Below are 13,011 nucleotides of genomic sequence, written 5' to 3'. Positions count from 1 at the left end.
GCAGATGAGGAACGTGCGAAACATTTTCAAGACTGTAGATCAAGTCACTGAATATGACTGTCTAGACTGCCCAATCTCTGCCCTGCTGCACCCTGCTGCACCCAGTAAGAACAGAGAAAGGACTGTAAGAAAGAATATGTTCCCTCATCAGTAGAAATGAGTGGACAACGATTTACAGCACCACGGACAGCGACCCCACGCTGCCTCAAGGCCTCAGCTCGAACGCATGCGTCGCACTACATTTCGCGTGAAACAGTAAGAAATACAAAGTCTACTGCTGCATGAACGCGATGGCACCATGGGATACGCATTTTTATCGCCGTTGATCATCTTGAAAACATTTTTCCTGCATTTCCACTTTTTCTAGTCTACTATCTTTTTGCGTGTTGCGTCAGGTTTTTTGCAAGGACCGAGTAACCCTACTATATGACTATATGAATAACCCTATTATATGATTGACTGTGTTGGGTTTTATTGTATAAAGTCTGGTTTAGATTAGAATAGGCCTATATATATATATATATATATATATATATATATATATATATATATATATATATATATATATATATATATATATATATATATATTCCATCGGTTTTCGAGAGCTTAATCATTGTGTCCATTCTTGTTCTTACACTGACATTGTTTATGTGCTTAGTATAGGCAGCTTGTGTGTTTCTCCTCCTGCTATAAATCGTGTTTACATTTTTGCCTCAAGCTTTTTTAATACTATCGCCTTAAATGATAAAACAGCCACCGAATCCATCAGTAATGTCTTTCATTAAGGCATGGACGGAAGGAGGGGTGTATGAACGTGACGTCAATGCAACTGACGCAGCTTTGGATAAAGGAGGAGACAGAAAATACTTATTTTCCATATATACACAATTGCATTAGAGGAGTTTGTTAATATAATTTTGATGCAAGTAACTGGGGCATAACACGTTGCTAAAATCAGTTGATCAGTCCAGCAAAAAAAAAAAAAAAAAAAGAGTCCGTTTCAGTCGAATAAAAGCAGAAATCAAGATTAGTTTTTATTCTAAAGGGTGCCATGTCTCCATACTCCAGTGTCACGATCCTTTACGCAGACCGCGTTAGAGAGAAGATGTGAACGCGCAAGTCACTGTGATCACGTGCAATTCCACTGAGGAGCATTTGTGAGTGCCTTTTTTTTCCTCCAAGTGCTCTAAAAATAGTAACAGCTTGATCCAGAAATAGACAGGGGTATCACCCTCATATACAGCCTTCGTTTTGAGGCATAAAAACACACCAGGACGGCACGTTATGAGCTCTCGTTGCGTCCTTGAGATATTTCCTTGTGGTATTATTGAACGTTTCGATCAGTACTGACACAATGTATTCTTCTCACCGAGGGCTCCCTCCACCGGCGAGACCTCTCGCTCTCCTGGTGACCTAGGTTGCATGTTCTGTATAAATACTGTATGTATTTATGGACGGTTTTGAATGGTCACATAATTCTGCAAGCGCAGGATTAGTTATCGCATGCATCGTGTCAGGGAATCATCCAGTTTGCGTTCAGTGAATGAAGCTGGAGGTGGATCACACTGGAGCTTGCTCTCAAATACGAAAAAATATTGCCTATTAATGAACTATTATTATGAGTCGTGGCTACTGTCACATGATGAAGACTCCATTATATAGAGGAGCTGTCCGCAATCAGTGGTGCTGAAATAAGTCGACTTTCACTCACAACGTTGCAGCTATAGTGTCCAGTCCAAAGGTCCAGTTGTTACGAAGAAAACAAAAAAGACGATTCACTCTAGACCTTTAGCAATGAATAAAACTGCCCTCTTGGGTCCTTCATCTTGTGTAAATGTTGTAGGCAGAGCGTTTTCTGGTCTTTACAGCCTGTTATTCCACACACTGAAAACTGCTTTTGTAAATATATGACCATTTCCTCAATAATTCAGTATATATCACATATGTTTAATAATTTATTCCCTGCACGGGATCCTGAGGTTAGTCTGGTAACCCTAATGAAAACATCATCTTAAACCAGCTTAAGATGATTTGCTGGTCTTAAACCTGGCTAGACTGATTGAGATGGTTGTGAATTCCTCTAACAGGGAACTGTGGGAAACCATTGAACCTCAAGATCACGTAAATGGTGGCACCTTAGATGTTTTTTTTTTTTTGATGGAATAGCCCTCAATGATTTGTGTATTAGCCAAAGCATCAAAATAAGCAACGCTGATTTGTAAACAGTTCGGTTTGTTTATAGACCCAAGTGCGTGGTCTTTGTGAAACCAGTTCGCAGCTGTAAAATCTCGGTCATACATATGGTTTATGTTTATCACTTCAAAGACCAATCAATTCTTCACGTTTGCCAAACGTACGAAGTGGGCAAGATCCCAGCGCTCCTTAGTAATTCACTTTTGGTGTGCGGTTTAATCGGAAACAGCACAGATTGGCGAGTCGTGACTGCTAAAGTGAGTAATGCGCGTCGGCTGCGTCAGTAGGGGCAAAGCGCTGGGTGCCGGAGACAGATGGAGGGAATCGTGACTGACTGGAGACTTCCACAAAAGAAACCACAACCTCATCATGTCTCCTTGAGAGCGCTATCTGTTACGATTAGACTTAAATGTTAGGGTCTCGCTGTTCTCCCCTGTAATCTCAGTCCTGACCTTGGAATCCGGAGGCAGTTTTACACATTCAGAGAAAAGAGAGAGCAGGGCTCTCTGGTCAGAGAGTTTATGTGTGCGTGTGTGCTCGTGCTCGTGAGGAGGACGAGGTTATTGTATGTGTGTGTGTGCGCGCGCGCGTGAGTGCGAAAGATGTGTGGGGTATCCAAATATAGCCAGACTCAGAGAATGATCTTCATTATTTTATGAGACAAGGAAAGGAGGAAGCTTTGGTGACTACAGACCTAGTACACAAGGATCTTGGGGAACTTGTGGTAAGTGTCCAGTTGGATAATTTTGATATTTATCGGCGGTGGTAATGCGTAGTTGAAATGGATATATGCATTTGTATTTGAATGAATCGTTCCAGATGCTTTGACTTGATACTCTTAGATTAACACCAAGTAAACATCCAAAACCCGTATAATATAACGGTTTCATTACTAGATATGTAGACACGACAGGCACGTTCGGATTTTGAAAGCGCGCTTTGCAAAGGCAACAATGAAGGAAATTTATTAAATACATTTCGCACACCGGTGGAGAATTAGTTTTCTATATTTTTTCCTTTTTTCAAAAAGGGGGGTCCCTGTGTGAGAAGAGCACGGATTGGTCGAATGACGAGTTTTCGTATGCTCCAATGAAATCCTTCACTGCTCTCTATTTACTGTGAGCTGGAGCGCAGTAATTCCCCTCCTTCAACAGATCTATCGACTGACAGGAGTAGATCAGCTTTTTGCTTAACCACATCACGAATAGGAGAATATGTACAGTATGGCCATAGGAACAGCATCGAAGCACGGATAAAATGACGGTGCACGGGCTCGAAATGGAAGGGAGTCGTACACGAGCGGATTCTGTTCATTTCTGCGCGAATGTGTAGAATTGGTGGCTGCTGCACACGGTCCGGCCATTGGCTACAACAACATGGACTGTTAGTATCTATGGACCAAGCCTGCAACTCAGATGGCACATTCAAAGCGTATGGAAAAGTCTTTCACGAATCTTTTTGCGGTCTGGGCTTGCTGTTCTCAACTATCAATGGGAAGCCCTTACCCCAAAAAGCATTTGCGGAGGGCACACACAGCGAATAATAGAAGGAAGCTCTCTCTTACTTCTGCTCCTCTTGGACTATCATCATTCTCATCGCCAGAATGGCAAACGTTGCAATTCTGATGAGTTATCAGCTTATGTGGTGTATATATATATATATATATATATATATATATATATATATATATATATATATATATATATATATATATATACATATATATATTTTTTTTAAATTGGAAATAAATAAATGAAAACAAAATCCACGGTTTTCACTATTTTCTTTCTATTTTGAGTCTGGCACACCCTTTCAGTACCAAGTGGCTCCAACCGCGCCTTATCAATTTAACGTGATTTATTTCTGAATTTTAAGAGTAATGGTTGGGGTCTGCATGCTTACTTTAACTAAAATAAAGGATGCGATGCTTGACGCTTTTACCATGTGAATAAACAACTGAATTAAAGCTCAAATGCAATAAAAGGAATATTACATCTGGATCGTGACATCCTTTTGGAGTTTTGCAGAGACGCAGCTGACGCGCGCGCAGGTGCTGTTGCATACAGCTCGTGGAACATCAGTTGTGTTTGGAGAGTTACTATACATTTTCCAAACACGATCCGTGGCACTCCTCTGTGTTTAAATGGAAAAAGGCACAGCAGCCGATGAACTGTATAGACAGTGTGATATTTGAACGACTTCTTGTTAAATACAATTAAAAACACGCGTGTATAGGAACATGTCAAAATATTTGCTTGGAATCCCAATTTGAGACCAATAGTGTCACGTGCCCTTTCTTACCTGTGCTCAAAATTAAGAAAACGGGGCCAGAGTTTTGTTGTCCAGACATAACATATATAGGCTATATGGCTTTTTCACACTTACCATAACAGTTCATACACTGTAAAATAATTTTTAGAAGTTGTAACTAAAACAAATATTATTAGAATACAAGGTAAATACAACCAAGGTCTTTCTACTGCACAATTAAGGGTATATAAGTGTGTCACTTGGAGTTTCTTTGTAATTAATTGTGAAATTTACTAACAATTTCTGACTGAAAATTGTTTTTTAAACCAAATTTTTGTCAGTGCAGACAGATTAAATGTATACACAACTAAGGCAGTCTTGATAATCCACTCAGGCATCCTAACATTTGATTTATCCACACTTCATCAGGCAAACCACACTCTCTATTAGAACTTTTAAGGAAAACCTAACTCAATAATTTTATCATTGTCATCATGGCACATTATGAGAGCCTCTGATAATATAATGTATTTCTGTAAAGATGCAAAACAGTATAAAGGTGCAACCGTGCTGTAAGCATGATAATGCATCATTGAAGCAGTTTACCATCACAGTAATATCATAAAGTTTTTAAGTTTTATTCTGCTACATGTTCTTCAACATTTTGTTTTGAGATCTGCAAATAGTAGATAATATGCGATCTGAGATGCTTCCTTATTCCAAAATATGCTATGTAATGTGTGACATTTAAACTGTGTTTGGCACTAAGGACCATCAGTTTAATAAGGACCAAAGTCACTGTGACTCTGTAATTTAATGGACTATTTGACATTATTTGGTTTGCAAAAAAAGAAAAGAAAAAAGAATTAATTTGATATATGCAAATTCATGAGTCATAAGTGTGTGTATATGTATGTGCTGGCAGCACTTTGCTGTGAACTTGTCTCTAATTATCATAGTCAACAAAAATGTCCTAACAAAAACAAAAAAAATCCAGACTAGTTATGATGAAATTGTGCCGTCTGTGTTCAGCAAAAATAACACACTAAAGTTAATCACATAGTCTTGTGAAGCAAGTACTTAAAAAAAAAAAAACTAATGCATAACAACAATGCATGTTAATTTGTGTGCAGGTTATTTTAGCCCCAGGGTTTGAGGGAAGCATACACACACACACACACACACACACACACACACACACACACACACACACACACACACACACACACACACACACACACACACACACACACACACACACACACACACACACAGAGGGAGGGATGGGAATCTGAGTTAACTCTCAGGCTAGAATTAATTTTTAGTAACTTAGTAACTTTAGTAACCTTTAGTAAAGTTTTTAGTACTCCAGATACATAAAATATGTATCTGGAGTAATAAGGTTTTTAGTTTTTAACTGTTGCAAATCAGCAAAGCCTGCCTTGAGAGGGTTAACAGATCCGGACAGCCCATGCCTAAATAACAGATGCCAAGCACATAAATAATAGCATTTTGTGTGTGTTTTCTCAAATGCTTGTTATCATTTATTTTATAGCTACTGGATAACATTAATGGATTATCTCTTATTTGTCTTCTTTTTATGATGCTGTAGATTGCAACCAGATGCACTGAATGCATATTTAGTCTAAATGTTAAGATTTATTCATTAAGAGAATTGTTCATTTTTGTTAATTTTTTTGTTAGTTTTAAAACTAAAATATGACATGAGTTTGACTCCTCTGACTCTATGTTTAAGAGGTGAAATGCTCGTATGGTAACCACTCTAAACCATGTATACAAACAATGGATTTTTATTTTGTATTAACTCATTAATAAGAAAATAAATGTTTACGATGACAAATGGTGTTCTCATAAATTTTTGCAATGGGTAAAGTATTTAGATTATCTAGACTGGTTCATTTGTTTTAGTAAACACACCACATATCAGGTTCAGCCCAGACGATCCTCATGTTGTGATATCCAGCCCAAAATACCATTTCAACTAACAGCTTATAATAGTTTATATCAGTCACTATAAATATAACGTCTTTCAGAGTGTTTCTTAAAAGAATAATTTTTAAGTAGTGTAATGCACACTGTTTATTTTTATGTATGTGTGTTGGTTGTTCATATTTGTTACTGTGCGCTGTCAATACACTGTCATCTTGGCCAGGTCTCTCTTGGAAAAGAGGTTTTAAATCTCAATGAGATCCCCTGGTTAAATAAAGGTTAAAAAAATTAATAAAAAAGAAGCAACGTTTAAGTTGTCTATGCATTAGTGCCTATTGACTATGCCTTTCTATTGTTAGATTTGTAAAATGTAATTTTAAAATTTGCAAAGTAAATTATTAACCATGTAAGAAGCAATGTGATGTATATAAAATTAATATGACTTGTATAGGAAGCCTTGACTTTACACGTGTACATACCAAATTATTAAAGAAAGTACCAAAGGCTGCAAATGTATCTGATTTTATTAACATCTGAACTTAGTGAATATTTTGTTTGGGGGGGTGAATAATGCCTTTATAAAATGCTCTATTTATTTCCACATACTGCTTAAAGAAACGCAAATGCAAATTATACCTCAGTTAAACTGTTTCTCTTAAATACATAAATATTTTTCATATAGTAGATGCTATGCTGACAGTAGAACTTGCTCTGAAAGAATGCTTAACCCTTTGACATATCCCAGCCTCATCTACTACAAACGCAGAAACAGACAGTCTATAACATTTTGTATGGCTTACAGTTTTTGCCCGTTGCTTGAACACATTTTGCAAAACTTTGCTCATTGTGCCAAAACTCTGCACACAAGTAAACATGACACAACACTGGGAAATATACCATTCACATCTGTGTCAAATTGAAACTCTAATATCAAAAACTAACATTCCTTAGTCAAAATGTAACTCTGATGACAAAAGGACACATACTTGCATCATATGCATACACTTTCAGATCAGGGGGAACACACTAGTCTACTTTATATAAAACATTGCAGTCTTTGATTTTCACTGTTTATTCAGAAGGCATATTTTCAGGAGGCACATTTTCAAACAACCAAAAAAGCAAATAGGCCTACTCAATATTGTACATTGTAGCACTGTACATTGCAGTAACATGAATTCGGATAAAGCAAAAAAAAAATATATATATATAAAAAACACTATACTGTAAACACAGAAAATCATGGCAATTGTGCATTCGTGGGCTCATGGATCCCGCCGTCTGTTGGCCTCATCAACATCGCAAGCAATGTCTTCTCCCGCTAGGCACAGGGGAAAATATCCCCTTGCATGTCGAAACCATCCATGGATTGCTGTCACCTGAATGTTGTCACAGGTCTGTTCCATTGCCTGCAGAAGAGACATGCGGGCGTGTGGGTGGACTCTCTGCCCAGCTTCCCTCACAGTCAGGACATGGTTGATGACATGGTCCACCAAAGTTGCTCTTATATCATCAGAAATAGGGGTCCGTGCATGGCCTCTTCGACCTCCTCTTCCTCCTCCTCCTCCTCCTCCTGCTCCTCCTCTTCCCCTTCCTCCTCTTCCTCTTCCTCTTCCTCTTCCTCTTGTTCTCCCTCCATCCATGCTTGCAAAGTTCTTGAAATGGCTAAACTGAGGGCTTTTTGTAGCTGGCTGATTGGTGTTCAGTTTTGCAAGTAAGTGCCTTCAGTTGTGTATTTGAGTGGTAGCAATTACCCGATGTGTATTGTATTTTGGATACATGTGTTTTCCAAACGGCACTCTGAGATTTCATTTTTGAACGAAGTGTCTTATGTATGAAATGTAGTGTAGTATGTAGGACCAAGTGTGTTGCATAAAGGAGTAAGTGTGTTGCAGAATTGCAACTAGAGTGCAAAGCAGCGCTTTTGTTTAAGGTATGGGTACATGTGTTTGTAACAAAAGCTTCAAGTTGTGTAATTTTTTTCTAAGCATGGGTCTATAGTGTTCAAGCAAGGGGCAAAAACTGTAAAACAGTTTAAACTTGCAGTTTCATTACTTAAAGCAGGTAAGTAGGTAATTAAAGCTCAACAATACTCTCTTTACAATATATTTTTGTTTGTTTGTTTGTTTGTTTCTTTCTTTCTTTCTAACCTAAGCAATATATTATAGTCCTCTAATCTCAGCAACCATGTCATTCAAACAAGGGATAACTTTTTTTGTTTCTATAACAGACTTGCTTTTTTTTTCTGGTAGTTTTCTAGTATACAGTATCAAAACACATTATGATTTTTTTTCACCATTTGTCTTAAAGTGCTGCAATGAGATTCAGATTATGCTGAATTTATTTCAAAAGATATGGATTCTCGAAATATGTAATATCTGATCAAATTTCTTATGCTTGATAAGATTTATCACACACACACACACACACACACACACACACACACACACACACACACACACACACACACACACACACACACACACACACACACACACACACACACACATACACCCACACACACACACATATTGTTCTTGAAATCATGACAATAATGTAAGATATTATGCGTTCTTCAGGATTAAACAATTCTGAATACTGAGTAAGGAATGCACCTGCCAAAAATAATACTCACAGCAGAGAACTGGCTGCACTTTTTCTCACCAGTCACCTAAATCTTATCTTTACAGACCAGTCGTTTCTGTCTGCCATTTTATACATTTTATATTTCGACATTTTAAATTATAAATTATATATTTTCAGAGCTACTGAATTTACAAATAATACTTTACATTGAATGACTGTAATCTGATAATAAAAATACTTCTTTTAAGGTCTTTGTAATGACATTTTACCCATATACATTCTTTTCAGGAGGCATCTAAAAATGATCTAGAATGATAAAAAAATATAACCTAAAACATCTTCCTTTTCCACTTAAATATAACTCATAGGACTATTAAAATGAGCTGTATCAGACTGAAACAACTACTAAAACATGTTAAAATGAATTGTCTTTGTTTGAAATAATTATTTATACTAGAGATCTTCTGCTAACAACAATGTTCATTCATTATAAGTCATTTTATTTGAATTATTTAGTTTAATTGCTGTTATCAGTGACATTAGTGACCACATTCACTACCTCTCATGAATTTAGTTACATTAAAACCTGCAGCTTTATGCACCTAACAATATTGTAGATAAATACTTGAGGACTCAGTTCAAAAATTCTTCAAAGATTTTTTGTCTAGAACATTTATGATTGTTATTATAATTTTAAATGGTGTAGATTATATGATATTGTGTCATTTCATGCCCCCCAAAAACTGCTGTAAACGCAAACAAATCTATGAGGTTGGAGGGAATTTGGCATATTTTACATAAACATACACACATACATTCACACAGACACACTGAGACTAATCGGTCACATCTCTACCTGTTTAAAATATTTTGGCTGTCATTCCCATCTGCCTATCCAAATCATGTAACTAGAAAACATGGAAATGTCAGCTTTCCATGGTTTTGTTTAAATAATTGTTACACTCCATTTTGTATGTAATAATGTGAATATTTTACTTTTGCTCATCCTTTTATTGTCTGTATACTTAAATCAGGGCTTTTAAAAGTCATAAAACAATTTAAACTGACTAAATGTAGTCATATATGTGTCCTTTCTGTCTGACACGCAACATATAGTCAAATACGGATCCAGGATTGCCAATACAAACCAAAAGAGCCAGACACATTTATGTGTTAGTTTAATTTTGACTGTGGCATATTAAAAATGAAAGTTCAGTCAGAACACTCAAAGCTGGCATTTATATAAAATGTTAAACAAGTTGTCCTACAGTTTGTGCATTCATACCTTCATAAACATTTTGTCCCATCATGTAAATGCTGTTTATGGTTTATTGAAATGCCCAAATTCACACTGATCTGGCCTGTGTTTCCCAAAAGCACTGTAAGCTTCATAAAAACTATTTGCATCAATAATCTGTCTGTCAATCCTTGAGGACAAAATGACTGAAAAGTCACTGGGACTTAATGTTACTTAAAGTAATTATTGATTTTAAGCCTTGGGTTAAGTGTGCTAATAAAACTTGTCTTTTAAAAAATATAATAGAAGTTTATTATGATGTACATGTGTGTTTTAGGTGCGTGTGTCCATGTTCAAGGACCTGAGATTCAGTAGAAAATTGTGTAAATGAAGATGCACTGTGAAAAAGAAAAATCTACTAACTTTGAATGTTCATGTGTTCGGCATGAAGCATTTCTTTTTCAGAAACTGTAGATGAGTAAATTAAAAAATAAGATAAAAATCTGAGAAAACTGAAGCAATTACAAGCAGAAGGTAAAGCACACAAAAAAATTAAAATAAAATAAAAGCAAAAAAAAAGTGGGTTATTTGTGGGAACCAATAATACTATTAATAATTATTAATAAACAAGTTGAGCACTTCTATAGAAGTTAGAAGATGTTCATAATATTTGCCTGAAATATCTCATTATTTTTTGTTAAATATCACATATTAAATGTTACTTTGACTGCTGAGCTATCTTCAAACTTAACCTCAACCACACACACACACACACACACACACACACACACACACACACACACACACACACACACACACACACACACGTTTACTTTAATGGAGACATTACATAGACTTCTGTTGGGTTTATATACAGACAGTTATACATTTATACATTTATTTATACATAAGCTAACCTTAACCCACACTCTAACCCTAATAGAAAACTTTCAGAATTTTTACATTTTCAAAACACTATGTTTACTTTATTTTTATACCAGTTTTACAAATGAGGATGTCCCCAAAAGGAGGTTTTTGGAGATTCTGTCAGGTTTTGATCACCTTTGGTACAAATTTATCTCCAAAATATGGTTAATTAGGCACACACACACACACACACACACACACACACACACACACACACACACACACACACACACACTCCCACTCCCGTGTTTTCTGGGAATATTTCGATAGGTGTAATGATGTTTTTAATATACAAACTCTTTATTATTTTCTCATACTAACCCAACCCCTTATATTTTTAGATAAAAAAAAAACGTCATTCTGTATAATTTATAATCTGATTTCCTCATGGGAACCAAAATGGAGATTTTGGATATTGCCATAATTTAAGGTATACCTGAACCACACACATTCACTCAAGTGTTTACTCACAAACTCCAGGAATTGCTTGCAGTGCATGAGTGTTATGGGCATATAAATCTACACTCTAAAAAAGATGGTTCTTTAGTTCTTTAACGTAGTAGCAATTCTGTTTAGAACCATGTCATCCTATGGTTATAAAAATACCATATCATCTTTTATGCTGAAATGGTTCTTTGAGTTGGGGTTTAGGGTTTTTTCATACCAGCTTTTTTTCACATCTGTAACTGTCAATGCCACCTCAGTACTACATTTCTGGAGCTCAACCATCCAACATCACAGACATCTCGACAGGTAAATGATTTTATTTGTAAAATCTATGAATGTTTACTTTCGAATTATAACTGATTAGTCAAGAGCAAGCAGCTCTGTTCAGCTGAGGATACTTCTGTCCTCTTCTCCACTATAAGTAACAGTGATATTTAATTTATGATCCATATTGTTAGAATTTTTAATTACGTGGGTTTATGAATAAACATGACCAGTCACACAAAACAAAAACAAAACGTAAACATAATTGTATTGTATTTCTATCCTGATTCTGTGGCATACCACAACCTTAACCATCTGCAGAGAGAAACTGCCACTCAAAATACACACATACTGATGGACATGAAGCCATCATAGATGATTGTGAAGATATTTCACTGGAACTTCTTTACATTTTCTTCATTGCATTCATTTTGTGTTTTATTTCTTTATGTATTTATTCATGTTCAGTGTTGTTGTTACAGTTAGATCACTGTAATTTTTGTTACAATTTCACGTCAATAACAAACTAAAAATATCTGACACAGCTTGCCAATAAAAAACAAAACCCTAATAGAGGCTATAATAAGACCAGGCAGACAGCCAGGTTATACAATATTAAGAAATAATTATATATATGCTTTCAAAGCATGGTTCTTTGTGGAATAGGGTTCTATTTAGCTTCAAAAAGGGGTTGGCTATTACAACAAGCTGAAGAACCCTATTCTGGTACCACCTAGAACCATTTTTCTAAACATTGTTTCTAAATGCGGTGTTTTGTGTGTGTGTGTATAGTTTTTTTTCAGTATCATGTATCTGAACAAGTATATGATACATACATACATACATACACCTAGGCCTACATTCATACATACATACACATACATACATATGAAAGCTATGTTTTGAATTGTGATACAGCTGCTTTACTCAACAACAATATAAAATGTTCGTCCTTTGCACGACATCCTATTTCACTCATATTTAAAGCATGGAATTCTTAAAAAGGACTGGTAGGCCTATATTTTCTATTTTAGATGTCATGTTTGAAAAATAAATATAGATTTATCTAAGTATGTATTTTGTCTGTAATCGTAGATCTCCGACCAAGCTTTAAGTTAAGTCCTCTCGGGGAACAACTATTTGAGACGTCCATA

The 13,011-nt window shown here is 36.0% G+C and overlaps 1 protein-coding gene across 1 annotated transcript in view; it reads right to left on the bottom strand.

The window, feature by feature from the left end:
* LOC132097840 (cocaine- and amphetamine-regulated transcript protein-like) overlaps nt 1-13,011 on the bottom strand; it is a 284,097-nt gene that overhangs the window by 186,003 nt on the left and 85,083 nt on the right. The window lies entirely within an intron of this gene.

Source organism: Carassius carassius, chromosome 2 (assembly GCF_963082965.1).
Source record: "Carassius carassius chromosome 2, fCarCar2.1, whole genome shotgun sequence".
Taxonomy (NCBI): Eukaryota; Metazoa; Chordata; class Actinopteri; order Cypriniformes; family Cyprinidae; genus Carassius; species Carassius carassius.
The sequence above is the reverse complement of the archived record's forward strand: the minus strand, read 5'-3'. Positions and strand labels throughout refer to the sequence as shown.